Raw genomic sequence first — 26,017 nt, 5'->3', positions numbered from 1 at the left:
GGAAAATGTTCTCAGGGTAGAGCAGAGAGTCATCCATTTACATCACCAGAAGTACCTGTTTGCAGGTGCTAAGGGACACAAGGAGGGCATCTCCCCGCTTTTTCCTTTTAATCTATTTCCATGGTCTTTTCATGGAGTTCATGAGGACTCAAACTTTAGCACTGCTTTTTTTTTCAACTAGGAAAGCAGATTATGCCTTAAGCATAACCGCAGCAGACTTATGTCATAGTGATTATAGAGAATCATTAATTTTCCTACCAAATTGGTGTGGGTAGTATTTGACCTAACCTTTTTTCTTTTCTTTATTAGTTTTTCTTTTTTTCAATTTTCTCATGAGGGTGAAGTGAATTTAAGAAAATACTCTCCTTAGAATCTCTCTCTCTCTCTTTCAATATACATACACAAGTTACATCTCCATGAGTCTAAGCATCTAATAGTTTTAAGGCTGATGTAGAAAAAAAATCAGTGTACCTAGTTAGCCATTTTTTAAAAGTTCAAAACAGCGGAATGGCAGATAGTATTCAAGTCTTCAACTCATAGGAAGGAACCACCTGTGTGTGTTACTCATTTGGAAGGAGGTGGTCAGTTTGGGTCAGCCAGTCCTAGGAGAATATTATAAGTCAAGATCAGCTGCGCCTACCTGGTGACACCCCAAGCCTATTCTGCATTTAGAGCTTCCTAGCTTGGGAGCTGGGTCATGCATGTTGGGAAGAGGTGGAAGCGTGGGTGAGGCTGTGGGTATAGCGTGGGGAATACAGGAATCTAGTAGGAGGGGGAAGAGTGATTATTTTCCTGCTCTCCATGGAAACTTTCTCACTTATGCATTTATTTAACACCCACTTATTGAGTAGGTAGGATGTTCCCAGCATGGTACAAGGCACTTGTGGACACAAAGATTAGTAAGTCATGGGCCCTGGCCTCTAAGAGTTTTTAAGTTTGTGGGAGAGAGGCAAGCAAACATGACATAATACTCTCTGATAACGGGTACAAGGAGCTTTGGAAGCTTGAAAGAGGGTGGTTCTTTCTGCCTCAGAGAACTGCTTGGGAAAGATGTCAGAGTGAAGGTGATTTGATCTGGGACTCAGAAGGTGTGGAAGGTGGGGCAGAGTAAGGATGGGGAGGAGAGAGAAATGGGAACTCCAGCTGGAGGGAGGCACAGAGTAAAGGTAGGGAAGGTCAGACCAGGTTCTTATTCCTCTGGGGGGACAATCATGTTCATTGTTCCCTGGATTATTGGGGCTGTGTAAAGAAGCCAGAGGTTACTCACATAGTTCTTAATTAGAGTGTGTCTTCTGCCTCCCTGTCGTTTTCATGGGGCCGGGGGAGGAGTAGATTTGAAATGATTTCCAAGAGAATGGAGCTTCTTTTTAGTCTAACTGATGAGCCACATTTGGATTTCCTTTTAGAGTGAATAAATTGAGCTCCTTGTGTCTTGGGCATTTACCTGAAGGTTTAAGACAGAGAGAAGAACACATAAAAGTGGACAAGGTCATGGAAATATCAGAGGAGATTAGTATAAGGAGCACTGTGGCCAAAAAAAACCAAAAAAAATCCTGCCAGAATGTATTCTTAACTTTGCATGAGTGCCAGAAGTATGGGTACCATCGGCTTCCTCTTCAGTGCTTATGCTTCTCTCAGAACAGATGAAACATGCTGTTTTGGTTAGTGCTATGTGTCTCTCTCTCCCTTGGGGCTGGAAGCCCCTCAGAGGCTGGGAGTAGAACTGTATCATTTATGTTCCCAGTTCCTGGCACAGTGCCAGGCACATAATAAGAGCTCAGTCCATTCTCAATGAATGAATGCTGCAAGTGTAAGAATGTTGGTTTTTAGTTTGTGTTCATGATAGTTAGAGAATATCTTTTTATGTTTATCATTTTGGGTTTTTAATTGTGATGGCATAGAGTAATCACAGTTACAACTAGTTCTGATAAAAACTAGTTCTTATTCATGGTGCGACTAGCCTGTTTAAGTGAAAGGCATGAGCACAATAGTTTTTAAACTGTATCTGCTGCCTTGACCTTGGGCAGTCACATCCAAGGCACTCAAGAGCCACAAGTTTGAAAACCATTGTACTAGAGGCTTCAAATCAATGTTGTCCAATTCGTTGCTCTAGTTATTCTCAGCATGATTGTTAGGCTTAGCTGTGCTCTCTGTCGTAGTCTTCCTACCATTCAGAACCATAGTAAAATTTCATGCAACCAAAACTCACTTTTTGCATACGTTTTGCTGTTGTTGTTGTCATTTTATGTATAATTTAGACATTGGCCAAGATACTTTCTTAGTTGGGCTAAAGAGAGGTTAAGAAGATACCTTCTTCTTCCTAAGACTTCTATATAACTTTTGGATGACCTAAGGAATAGCAACAATCTGGGTTCTTAAAAGTCAATATCTAAAAAAAAAAAAAAAAAAAAAAAAAAAAAAAAAAAAAAAAAAAAAAAGTCAATATCTTATGGCCACTTACCCAGGGAGAGGACAAGATCTATGTCAGAAGAGGGATTAATCTAAGCTGTTTTGATGCCCTTCTTTTGCACCGCTGCTCGGTGTTAACATTTTCCAACATAGGCACCAATTAGATCTTGGAAACAAGCATGAAGAAAAGCATAAAATGAGATCAAAACATGATCAGCTCCCTCTGAATTCTACCTTATGTTTTAGCAAGTCTATTGGCTCCTTGGCTTGGAGTAATTTCAAATTCCCACTGGCTTAGTGGCAAGACAACTTCTCATTCTTTTCTAAAAACACTCTTCCTTAAAAAAAAATTCCTGCCCACCACCTTCTCTCTCTTGTGAATTCTCTTTTTAGAATTCAAATTGCAAAGAAATTCACAAGTGAAATAGAATACATTTTGGAACCCTGTGTTCATTGTTCCTAGCTCTAGGGAGCAGTAGAATTTTTCAGTAAAGAAGTTTATAGTTTTTGTTTGCTTTGAGTTGAGGAGGGCATGTTAGCCTTGATAATCATCTCAGAGATACTGTTTCTTGGTATCCAGACAGCTGAGGTATTGTATAAGTATCATCTAGCCATAAGTACATGACTCAAAAAAAGGCAAAACTTTGAGGGCTGTGGGCCTCTTGGGGCAAGGACAGAGTCAAACTCTTCTATAGCAATATCAAAATATGATTCCAGAGAGCCCATGATGAGAGATTCAAATGGGATTGGATGATACAAATGCAAAAGATGGGAAATTCAGCTTTAAGTCAATTGCCAGCCCTATTGCGTTCCAGTGGCTCTGTGAAGACTATAAAAAGTAGAGACTTCACTTTTGGGATTCTGATAGGAAACCAATATAGTAACCTCTCCCATCTTGGAGAATTGTACTCATGCCCACGTTCCTACACCTAGTGATGTTGAAGCAGGGTTTCAGTTCCCGGCCAGTGATTGAGGTCGGGTCCCAGCGGTGAGAGCACCAAATCCTAGCCACTAGACCAGTGGTCAGTGACAAGGACCTGGCCCTATGGCTTTGCAGAAAAAGAATTCCCACAAAGACAGAAAGTAGTGAAACAAGTAACGTTATTTATTAAGAGAAAAAAAGAGTACAGTACGTGTGGATAGACACATGGGCGGGCTCAGAGAGAGAGTCGCGCCCTCATGGCAGTTTAAATCACTTATATGGTGCGTTTCTTCTGGGTTTCCTTTAGCCAATCATTTTAATTTGTCTGCTTCAAAGTCCATACTTGGTATATCTTGGGAACTTCCCATGTGTGCATGCGCATCTCTTAACCAAGATGGAGTCTACTGAAGAGGCCTATGGGTAGACTTAGCCACTTAGCATCACTCCCCTTTTGACTTCCAAGGAGCCTTTCTGTGCACGTGTAGTTGGGGGTGTCTCCTGACTTTGAGAATGAGGGATATGTGGTCTTTTATCTTCTATCTGGGCAGGGCCCAACCTGTTATTCTGGTCTTGGAGTATTGGCCCATAGTGAATGAACTCCAACTGTTTGCCCCAGGGGCCCATCTATCTCCTGCTTCACTAGGAATCTAAATATTATTACAACTAATGTATCAATTTATTATTCTCAATGCATATATTTCTGAGAAATATTAAGAAAGGAAATTATACATTTATAGACTAAAAAGGTAAAAATTATTTGAATTTAAAACTTGGGATGCTAGTACATTTCCTTTTGTTTAAAGTACGGCTGCCTCAAATGAACCTATCTATGAAACAGACACAGGCTCACAGACATAGAGAGCAGACTTGTGGTTGCCAAGGGGAGAGTCGGGGGAAGAGGCACTGGGGGTTTGGGATTAGTAGATGAAAACTATTACATATAGAATGGTCCTACTTTGTAGCACAGGAAACTATATTCAATATCCTGGGATAAACCATAATGGAAAAGAATATAAAAAAGAAAGTATATATGTGTGTAACTGAGTTACTTTGCTGTACAGCAGAAATTAATGGAACATTGTAAATCAATTATACTTCAATAAAATAAATTTAAAAAATAATAAAGCATGGCTGCCTGTGCCATCTTTACTCACTCGAGATGGCCTGTAATAATCTTCCATGGTAGCCAATTTAGTGAGCATAAATTACTGGGAACTTTATATAGAATAAATTATGTTCTTAAGCCTTCTCAGATGTGCAGCCAATAGAGATTTTAAAGCAGAAAACAAAATGCAAAATTTAACTTGAAGGGGTATTTATTGTGTTTGGAACCCTCTCTGAAGTTGTTTCCTCTCTACCTCTGTGAGGGGATTACAGGGGGTGCCTTCCAACCTGAGGCATTCCTAGCCACACGAGGCTCTTCAGAAACCTGCACGTGGTTTGCTTCTTAGATTTAAATAAAGTGACAAGGAATATTGCGGGCCCGAGGAAAAAAATGAAGAACTACGTTTGAGTCACAGACAGGACAAACAGGGAAGGTGTCACTGACCCCAAATGTGCCATTACCCGACTTGCATGCTTTTGTTGAGAACCTTGTGCTACCATCTTTTTTTGTACGACCATTGTAAGTGCAATTCATGGGTACTCATAAATGCAAGGTAAGTTTAATTGATTTGCGGCTTTCCACATTGCTGATGATGAAGTGGTGCTTTGGCTGTTGAAAGGTGAGGGGAACTTGATTTCAACGTGGAGATGAGATGCTGCATTCTCTAAACTGACAGATGGAAATTCTGCTTCAGAATTCATTATTCGATGTGAAGGACAATGGTGAAAATTTGAATCTTCAAAAGAGTGCAATGGGTCAAAATACAGTCTGACCATTAAAAGTTAAATGAATTGCAACGTGGAAAATCATTGGGAAATGCATTTAGGTGGCAGCTTCTGGGTTCCCTGATAATGTTTTTTGATAGCCTTTTCCATGTCATCTTAAGTTTTCCTCATTCTCTTTAAGCTACTAAGGTACCTAACTAGAACTTTGGGTCGACATAATACCTGACACATGAATGGAAAATGGCATTCCTCATCTAAAGATACAAAATATCGTGATAAGGGGTTGATGCTTTCTGGGTCTCCTATGGGGAGGTCAAAACTACATGGCTATATCTAGTTTATTAACAGAAAATTAAGTTACAAAATAGCACGTTAATTGTAATAAGCCAAACAATTAAAGTGTATGAAAAAAACTTTTAACAGTTTCCTTTCTAATCAACTCTCCTCCATGGTTCTCAGATTGTATACATGGATTCTCTGATGCTTCTCTCTTTAAGGGGTGGAGTCTAATTCCCAGAAATGACATAGAATTACTTTGGAGACTAGGTAATAAAAAGCAATTGTGGCTTCTGATTTAGGTGCAGGCTCTCTTTTTCTCTCTCTTGGACCTCTGGCTCTGGGAAGCCTTACAGAAAGGTCCACATGGCAAGGAACTGAAGTCTCTGCCAAGAACCAGTGAGGAATGGAGGTCTGCCAACAAGTAGGAGAGTGAACTTGGAACCAGATTCTGCAGCCCAGTCAGTCTTAAGATGACCTCAGCTCCAGCCAATAGCTTGACTGCAACCTCACGAGAGATCCAGAAGCAAAAGCATTTACTAAGCTGTTCTCAGATTCCTGAGCCTCAGAAACTGTGAGATCACAAGTGTTTGTTGTTTTAACTTGCCCAGTTTAGGGTTAATTTTATACAACAATAGATAACTTGTACATCACTAAGAAGTAACTTGCACAGTGTCGGCATTGGCTAGAAGCCTAATAAATATTTGTTGAGTGAATGAATTAAAATGAATAAATGAAAAGTTTTTTTTTTTTTAAAGGTTTTACTTTTCTTTTCTTTTTTTAAAATTTATTTATAGTTGTATTGGGTCTTCGTTTCTGTGCGAGGGCTTTCTCCAGTTGCGGCGAGCGGGGGCCACTCTTCATCGCGGTGTGCGGGCCTTCTCACTATCGCGGCCTCTCTTGTTGCGGAGCACAGGCTCCAGACGCACAGGCTCAGTAGTTGTGGCTCACGGGCCCAGTTGCTCCGCGGCATGTGGGATCTTCCCAAACCAGGGCTTGAACCCGTGTCCCCTGCATTGGCAGGCAGACTCTCAACCACTGCGCCACCAGGGAAGCCCCGAAAAGTTTAATTTATGTCCTTCCATATCATTCCATATTTTTTTATAACCTTTTAAAAACTAGCTTCACAGAAGAGTGTTTCTGGGAGAGGATCTCTTTAATTATTAAAAGTTCTGTCATGCAACAAATATTTATTGCTGTTATTATTTGTCAATGAACCACTCTTCCACTGTGAAATACTTGTGAGCCCATTTGAGCATCTGCCAAGCTTTCATAAGGAAGTAGTTTTGGAAGCTCTCTCTGTTTAAAGAAGTTAAAAACCATATTTGGGGTTAGGTAGACACAACTGACCAAGAAAAGTGAAGGATTAGTGGAAGGACAGAAGTTATCTCTACACTGACATACTCAAGGTATTCATAGGTGAGAATGAGACCAAACACTGAACTGAGGGATATAAATAGTGCAAGACATTCAACAGTGAATGTGAACAGTGTGGGGGAATGTGGCTCTCTCGTTCTCTCTGTGGTGTGACGTGTGACTGGAGCTGGCTTTTGGGTCAGATAATCTGGCTCAGAATCTCCCCTCTTTCACTTATGAACTGTGAGAACTTAAGGAACTCATTTAATCCTTTGAAGCCTCTTTTTCTTCATCTACACATTAAGCAAGCAAATAGTATGATATAGGATTTTTAAACAGATAAGGCCTGTAAAAGGTTTAGGCTACTCCCTGGTTAAATTTTTGAAGTAAAGCACTTCAAAAATTGTTAGTTCCTTTTCTTAAGATGAGTTGTCATGTTTCCTACATGATTAGACCACTTTCCTGCTCACATGAACCTCCCTGTCAGTACCCACGTGCAATATGTTAAGATTGTCTGAAAATCTGGAGTCAAGGAGAATAATTAGAACATGGTTGGACTTCTCTGCTGCCCTAGGAGGAGCCTGGTAAGAAGAAATAAAGGTAGCATGGACACATTTACAGTCTTTAAGGCTGGACTCTGGAGAAGATGCTGAACACGCATGCTACTGTTCTTTCTAGTCCATGTGGCTTTCTGTAGGTGTGGTTCTAACTTTTGACTGGTCTTTCAAAGAGACAAAATGCATTTAGAGGCTCCTCTTGCACCATTAAGGTAGCCTTGATGGTTGGTCCTGCCTGCATACCTCTAAGCTGCAATTCTGAGGTTTGAGCTACCTGGACCATTGCAGAAGTAGTTCAGCCAGAAGATTTCAAGGTTGTTTAGTGGCAGACAAGTCAAGAAGTGGTTCTCTCACTCATCACTTAGCTGCTTCACCTTGATTTGGCCATACTTGAAATTGTATATCTCTTCATATTCTCTTCTTTTTTCTTTTTATCTTGTTCACCCTTCTCACTTGGCCAGTTTCTTCTTCTACTCTCACCCACCCCCATAATCTCCCTCATTTTTCCCCTCTCTCTTTCCCTTCTATCCACCTCCCACTTACAGTGAGGTAGGAGAGAAGAAAACCAGGAGTGAGGCTGGAGTCATTCTGGTTCCTTTCTTTCCTCTCTTCTCCTTATTCATGCTGTGTGCTTCTGCTGCAGAGGCACTTTGGAATTTGTCAAGCAAGTGAGTTTCTAGGTAGATCCCAGTTATATTTTAGATAGAAATCTAGGGCTGTGTGAGGGTCAATTAAACATGTTTAAGACTTTTAAGACAGTGGACAAAATGATCTTTCTCATTTGGCTTACTCCTTGGCTAGAAACACACCATTATTCCTATTCTCAACATTTTAGTATTTTCCTTGAATGGGTCTTCTGACCTTCTGGCTAACAAAACAAAACAAAACAAAACAAAACATGAATACGTAAAATTTACCATTCATCAACCAGTTTGAACATATTCCTTTATTATGAGAGTAAAAATATAATGAGCAGAGCCAAGAATATGAAATTATTTATTAGATTTATTAAAATATCTCATTTTTCAAGCCCTTTAGGACACATCTGCAAATAAATATGACCAACAATTAAATGTAACATTAATTATATTAAACCTACATTTCTATTCTGTTCACTTTTACATTAACATGTGTCTTTCATGTTTGACTTCCATTTGTTTTTGATATTTAGTAAGATAAAACACATCTTTTAATTTTTTTTTTAAAAAGTCCTGGTGGGAGGAATTGGAAGATATAGTCAAGACAATTCTGTAACATGCCCCCTCCTGGGAGTAGAGAAACTCCATTGAGCCTCTCCTTATCTCTATCTCTCCTTGCAACTTATAAAGAAAAATATCCTAGAAGATCTGGGGGGTTCATAGCTTCTTTTTGCTCTAAATCCATTATTTTGGCATAGAAAACAAACATAAATGCATGGCAATTGTAGCAGTGAGAGTTGAGAGAAAATGTGGAAATTATTTATTAGTCAGGATAAGCTAGGTTCTGCAGCTGTAACACATTAGCACTAAAGTATTAGTGGTTTAACTGAACAAAGGCTTATTTCAGTTGCAGGTTGGCAAGGGGATTCTATGCCATGTACCTACTCATAGGCCCAAGATGATGGAGGCTCTACCATCTATAATCTTGAATTAATGGCATCTTCTGTGGCCATAGCAGGGGAACAGAGTACTGGAAGGTCTCATGACCAGAAGTAACGTGTAATCTTTCTTCTTATATCCTGTTGACCAGAGCTAGTCACCTGGCCAAGCATAACTACAAGGAACGTGGGAAATATAGTCTTCTATGTGTTTGGAAGGGAGAGGAAAGCCAGATATTGGTGAGTGCCAGTGATGTCTACCACATTACATAATTCAATCCCTTCAAGAAAACCAAGGACTAGAAGGGGCTTTGTCCTAGGTCACAAAATAAGCTAGTGGCAGAGTCAATACTAGAACTTAGCTCTTTTGATACCAAGTATTATTTCTGCTGTTATTTTGACAGTAGTTAACTCTTTCCTCTGTGGGAATTAATGGCACAAGAATATTGCAGAGCTACAGGACACGTAGAATAAATCGTCAAGTGTGAATGAAGAATGATGACCTTGCTGTGATTTTAAATTATCTTTTTCTATCCTACCTCAGGAAAAGTTTATTTTCTGGTTGTGGCTTAGAGGATTTCCAGGCCATATCTTCTAGTACCATGATGAAGGGAGTTTTCCCTCTCTTACTCAAGCAAATGGGAATTTTTTACACTAGAAGTAGTAACGATATCCTGCATGTATTGATACTTAGACACAAACTTCACAAATCATTTTCAAGTATCTTTTCTCATGTGCTTTACACATAATGTACCAGAAATAAGGAGGTTGGGTGTCACTGACTTAATTTTACATATACCCAGGGCAATGACATGATATGTCCAAGCTCATATAACCCGTTAATGGTGACCTTGGGACTGAAATTCAAAGCTTTGATTTTCAAAACCAGTACTAGAGCACAAGCTAGTTTGCGTCCATCTTTTTCCTGGCATTGTGGATTTCCTGGTGTGACAGAAATAATTAGGTTACTTTCTCCAAGCTTCAACAGCTTTTCAGTGGCAGAATGAGGAACCTAATTTGACTCTTAATCTAGGATGCTTTTGCTAGATTCTTATGTTAAGAAAAATACAACACACATTGACATCTGGAAGGTGTTACATTGAGCCTCAGCTTAAAACTCAAGTGCTCTTTTGAAATACAAAAAAATTTTTGGTCCTTTTGGTTTCCTTAGTTAGGAATAATAATTATAACTAAGACATGGGTTTAAAAGAGTGCCTCTTATATTGCGTGTGCTATATGCATGTTTGCTCTTACTATTACTCAATATTCTGGAATAATCAAGAACAGAGGAGGAAAATGAAACAAAAGGAGTAAATCCAGCTCTACAAATTCTCTTTCTATATCTACTTTCTATTCCTGAGAAGCCATCAGAGTACTGATAGACAATATAAGTAATACACAGAAACTTTGCACAACTGATACATCTCCTCGGGTTAGTGAGGTTGCTTTCAGTTGCCACTAACAGAACCTGAGTAGAAGCTGGCTTGATCAAAAAAAGAATGTATTGCTTCAGGCAGTGGAAAAGAACAGGGAAGAGCTAAATGTGTAAAGACGCCCTTAGGAAATTATTTTTTTATCTTTTGGCTCTGCTTTTCTTTGTGTTGGCTTCATTCTCAAGTAGATTCTCTTCAAGTGACAGCAAAGATGGCTACTCGTACCTCAAAGATTATAGCTTCATAGTTTAGGGTTTTTTCTCAGTAGTTGCATCAAACATTTCCGGGTTAACATCCATAGGTCTTGATTGGGTCACTTGCCCAGCCTTGGAAACATCACCATCATTTTGATTGGTCAGGCCTCAGTTACCTGCCAACTGCTGGACCCAATGGGTGGAGTCAGCTCTATTTAAACCTTAAGGACTGAGAATACAGAAAGGGGGTGGTATCTTAACAGAAAATCAAGCTTCTATTACATAAAGAGGGAATGGATGCTGGGCAGAGAAAAATTACAGATATCTATTCTAGTACTCAACTATATCCTCGAGTACTCAACAAATGCAGGAGAGAAAATAGATTATTATAGGCAAGGGTGTTATTTTATGTTGAAAACAAAGAGATTTATGATGTTAAGGACAGGTGGAAAAATCTGATAGATGAAATTGGATCTCAAGTTACCTTCCTCTCTTTAACACTACTTTTTCCCAGAGCTTTGCACGCATAATAGAGGTAAAAAACATCTTTTACATTTTCATTTCTTATAGAAAAATGTACTGGGGGGAAGGTGTATAAGCCATAAAACAAGATTTTAAAACCTTGTAAGTGATCAGTTTTCTCCAAGTAAATAAACATGGAGATGTTGGTCTATTCTTTAGATAAGATCACTTTTCAATCCCCCATAAATCCCTGTTATTCAAATGGATTTACCTTTGCTTAATTTGTAAGCAGTGCTGGTCCTAAGCACAACTGCATTCAGAAGAGGAACCTTGTTTCTGATATTCTAATTTTCTATAGATGCCAATTACTGTTTCCTCAAGCCTGGAGTGCAGTTATGGGACAGCCACTTCCTTCTTCAAATCACATCCGTTTATCTGTGTGGGCGAAGTCCATCATTTTCATCCATTTATCATATCTGGTCCATCATTTTCATCCATTCATCATATCCATTTACCATATCAACCATCATATATAAAATATTCCCTAAATACCAATTAAATTCACGCAGATCCATCAACAGATTATGATTGTAAATAAACCCTGCCAACTGATATTTGTATAGCACATTCCTGCTTCCTAAGTTCTTGCATGTAAACCATCTCACCTGATCGTCATGGGAACTTTGGAAGTCAGGCGAGGCAGATAAGAATATTATTATTCTCCTATCAAAAATGATGAAGCAGAGATGGAGCGATCTACTCAAACTGATAACTAATGTGAGTTTTTGGAGTCCAGACCTCAGGTTTTTCCAACTACATCCTGTTATCTGAGTTTGGGTGAGGGCTGTAGTGTAGGCTAGAATGTAAGAGGAAAAACTCAGGAATGAATGAACAAGCGTTTGAATACTGACTGCTGATTGTTAGTTGTATGACCTTGGGCAAATTTCTTAATCATTTAACCTCAAATTACTCAACTGTATTGTTTTAATCATTCCGTACCTCATAGGAGTCTTGTGATGATTAAATGAAATAATTCATGGACAATGCTTAGCAAAAGCTCTGTATGTAGACCGTGCTTCAGTAGTCTAGATATTGTTGTTATCATATATCTCTAAGTGTATATTTAACCTGCATTCACAAAGAGAAATAAAGAACTGAATCATTCATCTGGATTGTTCCATGCTTCTGCCTCTATTAACTGCATTTTTCAGGTATGAGTAAAATGTGAGAGTGAATTGCCTGAATCAGTCTTCTACCTCACTATGCTTGCGTCTAATTGCTTGATCTATTTTTTTAATTTAATTTTATTTTTTGAATACAGCAGGTTCTTATTAGTTATCTATTTTACACATATTAGTGTATATATGTCAATCCCAATGATCTATTTTTTTTTTCCTTTCTGATCATCCACCATAAAGCCAAGTATACATTATTTGTACTCAAAAGATTATAAGGTTAATACTATTTTGCATATTCTAGGAGATAAGTGTAAACTCTGCAATATGATTAAACAATTAAGTTTAGACTTATATAAATATCACCACCACCTATTGGAGTCTTTTTTTTTTTAGACTAAATAAGTCTCAAAGAAAGTATTTCTTCCATTTTACTTTGTTTTGAACTTTTGCCAATTCAGCCTGCATTATAGATTTTCTTAGTGTTTGTTTTATAAAAAGTAAACCGATTATTTCCACACAGCCCCAGCATGGTTCTTCTATAACACTGACTTCGCATATAATAGCCAAAACATCCATTTCTTTTGAACAGACCCTCATCAGCAGGTGATTTTGTAGAGTAAAGGCAAATGGAAATAGAAAGCATGTTCCTGAGAAAAGGCAGGCTTTCCTGTTGGTCTTGAGGGTTTCTTTCATCTCAGTGTGTCAGAATTGATGCTCAGCGATAGGGAGAAGTGGCCCATGGGCAGATCCAAATCCCTGCCAAGAGGAGCTTGCGGTCTAATGGTAGAGACAGAGAGCCGGAAATGAAAGACGGTAACTGAAGGATGGAGGCTGTGAGCACGTGTACGGGGAGCACCTAGTACAGATTTGGTGTGGGGGTTTCTCAGAAATGATGACATCCAGGGAGAGGGCTGATGGATGATTGTGAATTAGCCACGCAGGGTTTGGTGTGGGGAGAGAGGAGGCAACTATTCCAGGCCAAGGGAAGAGCAGATGCAAGGACGGTGAGGAGTGAGCAAACTTAGCTGGATTGTGGAGCACAGAATTTAAGGAGAAACCTGGCAGGAGAGAAGGCAGAAGAAAGGGTAGGGACGAGAATGGGGAGAGAGCGTAACAATGGAAACTTCTCCCATTCCTACACCCAACTCCACGAAAGGGGAAATGACATCCGCTGTCCCATTCTGTCCTAGAGGAAAGATGATTGCCTTTAAAACCCAGACTTTCTGGATATTGAAGGAAAATAACAATGCCTGAGCACTACTATATACCTGGCACAGTTTTAGTTACTTTATATTGATTTAAACAATCCTGTGGTATAGGCACTATTGTTCTACCCATTTTATAGATGAGGATATTGAGGCAAGGAGAGTGAAATGATCTGCCCAATGAACTCAGCGGATGCCTTCCCGGGACTGAAACCCGGGGAGCCTGGCTCCAGGGAATATCCCTTCCACAAGGAGTGCTTGTAGCAGTGAGGTGTCCCATGAGCTGATTCAGGAATGCCTGTAGGGCTTCCAACAGTGCCATAGCAACTATAGAAAACTCTCCTGAAATTAATATATTAATATAAGACATTTACTCTTTTGTTTTTAAAATTTTGGGGCAAGACAACGTTTTAATAAAATGTGTTTATGAAAATAAAGATGTCCTTAAGCTCAACTTATAACTACTATTGCAAGTTATGGAGGTTTACCATGAAAGAACTTCCAGACACCTTTTATCTTTACTTTTGCTTTTTCTTTAACATGAGTAAGGAAACTAGACAGGTCACTGTCCGTTAAAGTCAGTAACACTTCCTGGTTTCCAGGAGGTGACAATGATGACTTTTCTTTGCCTTTTCAGTGCTGCTACACTTTGTTGAACTTCAAGGACTAGGTTTTATTATGACTTATTCAGGATTTTATTTTACTTTGTAATTTTTTAAAGCAAAATTTCTCTTTTTTGTAGGTGGTGTGACATTCTTTTGTCCCCAAATGAAAATGCAGGCTCCAACCATCCCTGAAATGCCTTTTTGAGTGTCTCTTTCAGAAGCTCATACACTAGGATGTTGAAGGTGCAATATGGCTTTTGATGCACGTGTAGTAGCATAAAGTGAAATTCTAGAGAATACACTACATTTTCAAGAAAAAAAGTTAAAGAGGTGAGGCAGATTAAATAAAAAGAAGCTTATTTTAAACTGTGATGCCTTTATCCAGGGAGTTTGTTACTGACCTTCTACCTGACAACCTCCGAATTAACATTGCCTTGCTAACATTTCCAGTGCATGCATAACTTCTGACTAAACTCTACTTTCCATTGGGAAAAAGTCATGCTTGTTAATTGTTTTCAAGTTTGGCAGATTTACTCTAAGAATACTGGCCAAAATCACGTTCAAAAACAAAAACATCATGTAATATTTATATTATCAGAAAAAATGTTTTTATGAAAAATATCTTAGGAACATCTATAGTTCCTGGAATAGTTTTTTTTTTTTTTTGTATTGTTTAATTTTTTGTCCCTGTCAACTAATGTTTGCCATATTAGATCAGGTCATTTGAGCTTTACATCCTATTTCCACTTTCCTTCCAGGACATATGAGTGTGGGCAAACACTTTTTAATTATCCTGATCAAGGGTGGGGACATATTTTTGCTGATCCCACTTGTAATCAACTGTGATCTTCTAGAAGCAGGTGAATTGATTGCTTTTATCTTCCCCAACTAGTCAGAAGAGTGGGTCATACATTATTCTGCCCTTTTGAAAAATGCAACTCAGTGATTGATTTTATGACTGTCTGTAGCAGCAAATTCCTCAGAATGAATTCTACCAGGTGATGAAGTATTTCCTATAACTTGCTTTAAATTTCCTTAACATTAACTTCTCCGAGTGGCTCAGTCTCTTATGGGACAATGTAATGAGGATCTATCAGTTTAACTGCCCAGTACCTATCTTTAATGCCTAAGTAAATCTCTTTTTTTCCAGCCCTGACTTAGTAATTTTAACTTTTGAAATCTCTCGTCATGAGTGAATCTACACTACTCGATTTCTTGCCCTGCTCTGGAGCTCTGCAATCTCTGAACTACATTCTTTAAGGTGAGAAAGTGAAAAATGGAGACAATAATGCAGATGAACAGGGATTATTCTCCTCTATAATGCTATGGTACTATGCTCGCTCTTATTTTTTTATCTTCTTGATTTCTCTGAAGAAAAAAAAGGAAAATTCATGGAAGACAATGGAAAGTTGCTTTGAAAAGTTTTTATCTAGTTCATATTCACATACAGTGCAATGTTCCCTTTTACAGCATTATACAGTTGGGGATTTTTTATCCTTTAGAAAATGACCTAAAGGGGCTTTGACATTAATTGTTCTAATTTTGACATCCCCTGGGGGTGGGGTGAAGCCTTCTTTTTATTTAATAGAATAGACATCTATTTCATTAAATAAATGGAGATCTCAAGCATTAGTTACTAATGAAATCAAATTATATATAAAATGTCCAACTATACAAACACCACATTTTTCTCTAGATTTTTGCCAAGATATACCTCATCTCCATCTGCACCCCCAAATAATATTATTTCTAGTGTCTTTCTTAGTTATGGAATGTCACTGTCAATTTGGACTTATTTGGTGACAAAACTTGTGTAAGATTTTCAAACCTTAAGTGAAAAAATTATATTTTAACAAAACATATTTTGTGATTTATTTATTGAGATGTATGTGAGAGAGATATGATGCTTTGTGCTTGTTGAGTAAATTGGCTTTGGAATTGTATATTTAAATTGTGGAGGCAGGACTCAGAAGGACCAAAAAAAGAAAAAAAAGACACATCAAATTGGGGTACACACTGAGGCAAGGATGATTTTAATTTTGTTTAATTATGGTGTTTCCATGAAGAGGAGATGATAGAGGAGGGAGAGAAAAAGAGGACGGGAGAGGCCACGTGGTGGGGGGTATGACAAATTAGGAATGCCTCTGCAGTGATTTTTTTTTGCCCTTTTTCTCATGTTCTTCCCTCCCTCCCTCCTTCCCTTCCTTCCTCTCTCTCTTTCTCCATATCTTCTCTCTCTTTTACTTCCATCAAAGATTATCGAGCACCTACCATGTGTAAAGACAGAAATAGTCTCTGAACTCAGAGCAAGAAACATGCAATCAAAAAGCAATTGCATGAAGTGCCTTAGAAGTCATTGTATAGGAACCAGCGGAGCGTGGGTAAAGAGCCCACGTCTTTGTTGAGGGGGCTGTGAAGATTTCCTGTGGGAAACCATGTTCAAACTGATGCATGAGGGATGGGTGGAACTCAGCCAGGAGAAGAAGGAGTTAGGAAGAGAAAAAGTCATCCATAAAGCAAGCAGAGCTTGTGGCAGACAAGCTGAAGGAAATCCAGGAGGGCAGGAGGGGTGGAGGGCTGGAAGGCAGGGGAGGGGTGGAAGGTTGAAGGGCAGGATTCTAGGGAAGAGTTCACTAGTGAGGACATCAGGGCTTGGAGTGCCAGTTATTGCTTTGAAAACACAACCAAGGACAGTATTTGATGTTCTTTTCCCTAAATCTAGTAAAGATTAGATAGAGTTGAAATCATTACAATAAAATACTTTGAAGTAGCTTCAGAACTTCAAAAAAGAGGACCATAAGAAATTCAAGAATGCACCAAACCTCCCCATCCCTGGATCCTCCTCCCTATATGGGGACCAGAATATGGGATATGGGCAGCCCTGGGGAACTAACTGGGTATAATGGCGGTTACTGTATCTGTAAACTGGCAGAGGCTCACCTGGTGTGGAGAGATTTTTTTCTTTAAGGGTACTCCTTTCAGCATCAGGCACATACAACTTAGAGATACCATAGAAAACTCCTTTCCTGATATGTAGTACTATTATTTTTTAAGGATTTTTTTTGATGTGGATCATTACTAAAGTCTTTATTGAATTTGTTACAATATTGCTTCTGTTTTATATTTTGGGGTTTTTTTGGCCACAAGGCATGTGGGATCTTAGTTCCCTGATTGAACCTACCCACCCTGCAATGGACGGCGAAGTCTTAACCACTGGACTGCCAGGGAAGTCCCAGATATGTAGTACTTTTAATACTAGCTCTCAAAACTTTTTTTTTTTTTTAGTCAAAACCATGAAAATCATAAAAATTAAACAACGTTTTAGCTTTCCCATTGCAGGGGGAGGATCACTGTTGACAATGAGTGGAAATTAAAGGTCAGAGTCAAGATCCCCCTGGCCATCCTCCCACTGGTACAGAAAAATAATTGCAGGGCTCTGACTGCACCTGAAGACAAAAGCCCCAGGGCCCCTCCATTCATCTCTCCATGTCTCCATGACTGACAGGAGACCAAGGGACATTCAGCTTCAAGTTGAGAAGAAAATTTGCTAGAATAGGGCTCCTTGGAGCCCAGCATATTTCTGCCTCATGGAGTCATGATTTACTGGACATCAAGAAGGCAATTTGAGCCCACATCCTTCTTCCAAATATTCTTGATGAATGAGTTTAACATCTCAGTTTACTAGTCTATCTGCTTATATATCTTATTTGATCCCCTAATTTTATTTTTGTTTGGCCTAACGAAAGCAAGTGGTCAGAAGAGATATCTAAGATATAGGTGCTCTTTTGCAAATGTAAGAATGTATTCTGAAGCTTGGTTGGGGAGTCAGTGTAGAGTCCTAGACCATCATTCAGTTTCTGGCCTTAATATTCTTTTATACCAGAAAAAATTAAAGTTGAAGCAGAAGTTATATGCCAATGCATTACAGAGCCATGACTCACCCACGTTCTCACAGAGGCAGGGAAATGCTTTGGGTGCAGAGACAAACAGCATGGAACCAGTGTCTTCATGCTTTAGGTTGATATGTTGCTTAAACATTTGAAACCGTGTTTTCCTCAAGGGATATATAGGACAAAACTCTTTTGCTTAGACATATTTTAACACAGTTTGTATTAATAATTAAATTTTTAACTTAAAAGAGATTCTAAACTGAAATTGTTTTATTAAAATACTATCTATTTATCTATCTGTCTATCTATCATCTATATTTGGGGGAGAAGGAGAATAGGGGTCAGGATAATGTGTGTGCTAATTCAGATTCAAAGAGGCCAATCTGATATTTTGAGAGGCTATCTCCAACTTCACGTGACACCACTAACTGAATAGCCACATTTGTGGAATCCCTTTGTGCAGGCAAAGTGCTTGTCAGGCAGGGATATCACCATGTCCCCTGGATCCTGGAACACTCCTCAGAACCCTTTCCTGAGTTTTCTACAAAGAAGGGACTCAAAACACACTTGTTGAACTGAATTAAATAACGGAGCAGCACAGCTGGTAGCATCTAAGGATGCTGAAACACTCAACTCCAGGGTCCATGCCTGAACCCTGATACTACTAATTTCTTTGCTGCCTATTTCCTGTTCCAGATGGAAGAATATCCATAACTGGGGTAGTCAACTCAAAATAGCAATGATGACGACAATAGTGCAGTAACGACCTAGACTGAGCACTTACTGTGCATCAGAGACTGTGCCAAGCACTGATTTTCTGTGATCCTTACAGCAGCTGGAGGAGGTATGTTGCTATTATTATTTCTGTTTTACAACCAAGGGAGCTCAGGCTTAGAGAGGAACTGCTCAGTTTCATAGGACTAGGAAAGGGTGGAGCCAGAAGTCCAAGTTGGTTACTATTGTCTGATTCTTGATACTGTGCTGTTAATCATTATCCAAACTCAGCAGTCTGGACCTTAAAGCCCAGAAGGTTCTAGTAAATCTAGATAGATTTTCCTGGGCCCTAGCACATCCAAAGCAAATTTAGAGTGGGAGACCTCCCCTTGGGGCCGATTCTTTCCTTCTTTCCTTTGTCTTTCCTTTCTTTTTCTCACAACTCTATTAAGCTGTGCCAGGAACTGCAAGACACTTGTGTCGGTGTGGGAGAGCGGAACGAGAAAGACCCTGCTCATTCTGACCCTCTGCCCTCTTCCTGTTCTTCCCACAGGACTGATGGGCTAAACAGTCTTAATACCTGGCTGTCACCATCCCTTTGGAAGACTCCAGCAGACCCACATGTCCTACAGTTCAACTTTTCAAACCTACCTCTTTGTAATTCCTAAGTAGAATTCTGAGCTCTGTTGTCATATTTCAGTTTTACAGTTACTCCAAAATATTTTGATCCAAATGTGCCCTTAATGTCGTGCTTTATTAATGCGATATGACTCATATTAGTGACTGCTTGCTTTTGAGCCATATGCCCTGAATAACTGATCGGGTTTCATTGTTTACCCTTAGTTTAAAAAAAATTCCATATGCTCTGACCTTATGACACCTAAACCCCGCTCATGCAGTTAAAACAGGAAAACTATAGTTATCTGATATCATGAAGGTAAATCAGCTGGTAGAAACACTCAAATGTTTCCTTTTCCACTGGTGTGAGGGCACTGTGGGAGTCATAGATTATTAGTCAGGAAAGCATAGGAGAGAATTTTTGTTTGTTTGTTGGTTAATTTCCAGAATAAACCCAATACAAACATACAGCTACAGCGCTCTTATTTTTCATTGTTAACGCATATAATTATGTCATCCTAGAAGAATTGCCCAAAGAAATAGAAAAAAAAAATTACCATATGGATTGCTTAATGGCCCTCTCCTGCCTGCCTGTGGAACTGTCTGAGAAAGGAAAATACAGGAGCGTGAGTCAGGCCCTCGGGGTGAGGAGAATTCTCGCTGTGAGCAGTGCCGGGTTAGCCTGGGTGTCTGTGGAGCAGGCTTTGGCAGGCTACCAGAGGGAGGGCATTTCACAATCCAGGACTTACCCCAGCGGATTCTGAGCCAAAAAGACACTGTTGAGGGTCAAGGGCTAGAGCAGAGTGAGAGAATTTATCCTGTGGACCAAAACCTCCGCACTTAAAGACATTTCCTTTCTAGTTTAGGTTTCTTTTTATTTTAGCTGCTGCACATTTTTTTCTCACCAGATTTCACAACGTATGAAATCATTCTGTACCTGAGTGAATTGTTACACAAATTCATCCCTAAAGAATATATTGGCTATATGTGTGTGTGTGGGGGGGGGTGGTGGTGGAAGAGATGCTGGTTTTTGTTATAAGATATAATAATAATGAACTTTTACTGAGCACTTTTACCAAGTGATGTGCTAAGACATGCATGAGATATCTCAGGTAATGCTCAGAACCCTAGAGTCTGGGTACTATTACCAAGTTAATTTCAGTTGAGGAAATAGAAGCATGGGAAGGTTAAGTAAGTTGCCTGAGGTCACAGAGCAAGTAAGTCACGAAGGCAAGGCGTGAACCTCTGTAGCTTGATCAAGTTCATGTTCTTAAGAGGGACTCTTTGTTCCTCCAAATGGCCCCAGCTCTTGCCTTGGTGTCCCCCAGGATTTGTTCTGGTTCTCCATATTTGCTAGGGACCGATTGTGTTAACTAATATGTACTTTAAAACTCCAAGAAACACATTGGATTAGAAGACAGTTAGGCAATTTCTTACAAAACTAAACACTCTTCCCTTATCATCTAGCAATCACACATTCCTTGATATGTATTCATATGACATGAAGATTTATGTACACACAAAACTTTGTACATGGGTGTATATAGCAGCCTTATTCATAATTGGCAAAACTTAGTACTTGTCAAGATGTCCTTCAGTAGGTGAATGGATAAACAAACCTTGGTACAACCAGACAGTGGAATATTATGTGAAAATAAAAAGAAGTGAGCCATGAACAGACATGGAGGAAACTTACATACACTGCATATAATTCCAACTATATGACATTATGGAAAAGGCAAAACTATAGAGACAGTAAAAAGATTAGCTGTTGCCAGAGGCTTCATAGGGAGAGAGGGATGAATAGATAGAACACAGGGGATTTTTAGGACAGTGAAACTATTTCATATGATACCCTAATGGTGGATACATGTCATTATATATTTGCGAAAACCCACAGAATATACAACACCAAATGAACCCTAATGTAAACCATGAACTTTAGCTAATAATAATGTATCAGTATTGGATCATCAATTGTAACAAATGTACCACACCAATGCAAGATGGTATTAGGTGGGCAAGGTGGGGAGGGGTGTGAGGGGATATACAGAAACTCAAATTTCCTATAAATCTAAAATTCCTCCAAAAAAAAGTCTATTGATTTAAAGAAAGGATGTTGGTGAGTTTGGATGGGAGGGGCTGGGAGATAGGACTGGAGGAAGAGTTTTTACCCTTTCCTACCTTTTACATGTCGATTTAAAATAAATTAAAATTTAAAAACCAGTAAAGGAAAGAATTCTCAACTTTGGGCATGATCCTGAGGCTATGGCTTCAAGTTTTGTTCTTTTTTTTTTTTTTTTTTTTTAGTGTAAACCAATTCTTTTTTTTTTTCTTAAATACTGTTTTATTTTTTAATTTATTTTTTTGGCTGTGCTGTGTGGCTTGCGGGATCTCAGTTCCCCAACGAGGGATTGAACTTGGGCCACTGCAGTGAAAGCCTGGAATCCTAACCACTAGGCCACCAGGGAATTCCCAAGTTTGGTCCATTTTAAATGATGGAGTCTTGATCTCCTGTGTTCTTGATGCAATAGAGGAGCCATGCTCAGGAACAATCTATTTGGTCAGAAGGTGGCTGGAGTAGAGCCAAAGGGTGTTAGGTTGGGAATTGCTATAGGTCTTCGTGCTGCCTGCTCTGACCCTGCTCAAATCTGCACATTCATCTCTTCCTCAGAGATTCTTCGGAGAGCCCATTCTGGTGGACCAGTTTGCACCCTGAGCTTGCTGAGATGAGACAATGCTTGGGAGAAAGAAGAGAAAAGAAGAAGGCAAGGGGGAAAAAAGAACAAAGAAAGAGACAAAGGAAGGAAGGAAGAGAAGGAGGGACGGAGGGAGGGAGGGAGGGAAGGAGAATAATTTCGGTGGACCAATCCGAAGGCTGATATAGCTTCCCACTAAAGGTTTGGTCTTGGCAAGTGATGCTGGAGAAAGAAGGAAGGGTGTCTTCAGATTTTCTAGCAAAGAAGGCTGGAATTTTTCCTAATCCCTCTCAACTTCAAACCTTGGAAAGAGCATTAAACCAAAAAGGGGACTAGCTCATGTCTGTCGCCATTTCCTGCATATTCACCACCAGGCCTGGTTGATGCCATTAATCATACAATGTGTCCATCTGTGTGCCTGTCACCTGAGCTGCTCCCTGTGGTCAGAAAAGCAGATGACAGGCAAATGCCAAACTCTTGGTTGTGTGGGTCTTCAGTGGTGACTCTGGGTAGAGAAGTTACTTCTCCCTGCTTACATTTTAATTTTCATTACTCATTAAATTTTCTAATTTACTCTGCAGAATGAGGCAGTTATGTTTAGAGAGAATGGAATGAACCCAACTCCATTTGGCTTCCTTGCTGAACTGAGGACATGAGAGGTTTTACATATCTCTGGGCAGTTGATATAGTAGAAACACACACACACACCAAACCTCATACAATGAATCAAGAATAGGGGTTATCTGAACAAACTAGTTTTCTATATAGTCATTCAAGGAATGTTTGGTTTTATATACAGAATCATCTAGGACAAGCATTTTATTTAGTTGTGTTACACATAAATGACTTAAGACTGGAAATTTCCAGTTCTTACCGACTCCCCATCTTCCAGGGAGGTTATACCCATTAACTCTAATATGTAAGGGAATCTCCCAAGTTATGGAATATTATTTTCAACATGAAATTTTATTTCAATATATGGACCCCCAAAAGCTCCAATAAAGTTGAATTATTGACTCGATGTGATGTTCCCAGAAAACCAGGACTTAACAGCTCCTTCCCAGGCAATTTTCTGAGAACTGCTTGACTCTTTCTGTTGCTGCTTGAGGCTGGCTTCAGGGTTCCTTTGGGTTCTTTCAGGATGAATCTTTAAATGGCACCTCAGTCTATCCTTAAAAGCAAACTCCAGAAAGGTTTGATTCTATTTCTAGAAGTGAATTAATAATATCAGGAAGGAAACCATACATTCCAGCTCTCTACAGTCTCCTTCAGATTTCGAGACTCATTTTGGATAGTGAAGCACCTTCCCTGAGTTTTATTTCATCCATTTTCTTCATCAGAAGAGGTGGACTTGGGCTGTCTACCCCTACCCACTCTTGTTGGGGTTTCTCACCTCCACCCAGTGGGATGAAATCATGAGAGCAATGGGCATGAGTTATGGTCACAAGACAAAGGAAACTAACTGGGCATCGTTCTCAGAGTTGGCTTTGTTCGTGCCATCCTCTACTAACGTAGCCTCTAGATCCAGACATGAAGTACTACCAAGGAACTCTTGAACAATGGATTTCTTTCCAAAAGTGAATATTTCACACATTTCCAAAGCTCTCAAGCAACAATAAACCACCATCCATTTACTGAAGGCCTGCTCTGATTCAGCCACCATGCCAAATGCTCTACAAACTTTGTCTACAATCTTACTGGTACTATTATTTCTGTTCCACAGATGAAGATTCTAACACTTAGAGGTGTTATATCATCATCATCATCATCATCATCATCATCATCATCATAAATAGCAATAACGGTGATTTACACTGATGAACTCTTTTTCAGAAACGTGGAGAGCCATGTTATTTCCTGAATCCTCAAACAAGTTTGTAAATTAAGGACTGTTAATACCCCCATATCACAGATGAAGAAACTGAGGCTCAGGAAATTAACTGATGTGCCCAGGGTCATAGAATGCATCACATAGAAGTGTAACAGTTAGCTTCACTCCAAAGCTTTTGACTTTCATTGCTACAATTTCTGGCTATGCAGTGGAGTAAAAATGAACTAAAAATTAATTACAGAAATATTTCATTAAGAAGAAAAGGGAAAAGTTAGGACAAAAGAGAAGAATTAAAAAATCTTGCAACTGGAAACTTAAATTTTAAAGTTTGGAACAATTAAACATTCTTACTAATAAACGTTATACCACATTAAATGCAAATCTCTTCAGTGTCAACAACAGTGACTGCTTTAGTCTTATAGTCAGAGGCCTTTTATCTTTTTTTTCTTTAAAAAAAAAAAATCTTTTTCCAAAACTTAAAACAACTTTAATATTTGTGAAAGAAAATGTTAAACAATAAAAGGACATCAGAGTTTTGGAGTATTACAATGACTTTTTTTTCTTAAGAATATGACTCATGTGCTGCTTTATAATAACACTCAGGAAGTAAAAATCATTTGCATGAACAATAACTTGGGGTTGTAGGGATTGTGTGTAAAGTGAAAGGAGAGATAAATACTTTTAGAGGTGTGATGGTCTTCTCTTAGGTATAATATAATAAAATATAATATTATCCACTAAGGAGAAGAGCAATACTTCCTACTTTGGACCAGGTATTACCAGGTATGATTCTTGGAGTTTCTATTACCTCACATTCAGAACTAAACACATGCAATTCATCTGACCTATAGAGGAGGGGATGAAAAACAAAAAAAGATCCATTTTATTGAGAAAAGAAAGATATATGAAAATAATGCTTACTTAACAAAGTGTAAAAAAACTCTTGGTTCATTTTATTTGTTGAGACTGATAAGTTTAAGAGTCCTTCATGGATTTTTATTTGTGCATTTAGAGCACAATGCGGTAAAGTGCAAGAAAAAGCTGCAGGAGAGATGCAGCTGCACAGCGCACCACTCAGAACCAAAGGACTTCAGCCTGCTTACATTTCATGGACTTGAATCAATCTTTCTTCCTCCAGCATCTCCATTTTGCCCCCTCCCTACGCACACGTGTGCACAGGCATTGCAGGAGGGAGGGAAGTTTATTCTCCGCAAACAATTCCCTCTTTGGCCACTCTTTGAGCGTGTCAACCAGGTTGCCAATTCTGATGTAGACACCTGTCCATTTGGAACAGGAATGAAAACAGCCACTCATTTCCTAGAAACCATCAAACACCCTGTCAGAGAACAACAGCTCTCCATTAACTGCAATCTGGGCAAGACATGAACGGGTCACATCGATAGCCAATTACCAATCCTCTGAGCCATTCGGCTTCCTTCAGATTGATGAAAGTTCCTGATTCTTTCATTACAATATAGTTTGAGGAGGGTTATCTTTTAATCATGGTGATCATAACCTGCTAAAACTTTAATTTTTGTTGAGCAATTGGATTTTTAAAACAATGCTAAGCAGAACTTGCAAGTAAGGGTATAAGGCCAAGCCATATTTTAAGGTGACTCCCTGAATGACATCTTCATTGTTTAAACAACAACAAAAATGATTTTAACCACATGGCTATTGGATTCTGGAAATTTTGCATAATTTCAAATAGAAGCATGTACATTTTCCTGTGTGTGTGTGTGTGTGTGTGTGTGTGTGTGTGTTGGAGGGCTCTTAGCTCTTTATCTTGTTCATTGTCCTTTGTCTTGCAAGACACTGGCTTGGTGTTTCTAAGTATGACATCCTCATGAATCCTGGGTGCAAAATATTTTAGGTTAGTGCTGCCTACGACTTTCAGATGAAATGTCACCATTGAAGTGAAATTTTTGAGAAGGCTGGGTCCCAAGTTTAAGAGCTCCTCCCTGGCAGAGGCTGGAGACTAATGTGGGTTTAATGTTGTTATGAGCCAGGCGGCTGAGCGGGGTAACAATATGAGTCTGTTGGACATGTCTTCTGGGTTGTCACGTTCAATTTGCACATGACCTCTTGGCCAAAAAATGGGAAAGAAGTGGTAGAATGTGGAACTGAAAGCTCATATTATTGCTTTGACAGCTTCACTCATCTAGAAGTAATGCAAAATGCAATTTATATTTATACACTCTGACCTCCTGCGCAGAGAGGGAAAGTATCTAATGATGGGTCGAGGTAGTGGAGGAAGAAACA

At 39.1% G+C, this 26,017-nt stretch overlaps 1 long non-coding RNA gene across 2 annotated transcripts in view; it reads left to right on the top strand.

The window, feature by feature from the left end:
* The window catches only part of LOC309654933, a 41,522-nt gene extending 17,218 nt beyond the window's left edge, over positions 1-24,304 (top strand). The window contains exons 2-5 of one of the 2 annotated variants that reach the window (XR_014260517.1): positions 14,141-14,333; positions 15,154-15,264; positions 18,590-18,737; positions 21,900-24,304. This is a non-coding gene — a long non-coding RNA (uncharacterized lncRNA). The remainder of the gene's footprint in view (positions 1-14,140; positions 14,334-15,153; positions 15,265-18,589; positions 18,738-21,899) is intronic. The other variant, XR_014260518.1, reaches the window with a different exon arrangement.
* The last annotated feature ends 1,713 nt before the right edge of the window (positions 24,305-26,017 follow it).

The sequence above is a fragment of the Balaenoptera physalus genome (assembly GCF_965194825.1).
Source record: "Balaenoptera physalus genome assembly, chromosome: 2".
In the NCBI taxonomy this organism is placed as follows: domain Eukaryota; kingdom Metazoa; phylum Chordata; class Mammalia; order Artiodactyla; family Balaenopteridae; genus Balaenoptera; species Balaenoptera physalus.
The sequence above is the reverse complement of the archived record's forward strand: the minus strand, read 5'-3'. Positions and strand labels throughout refer to the sequence as shown.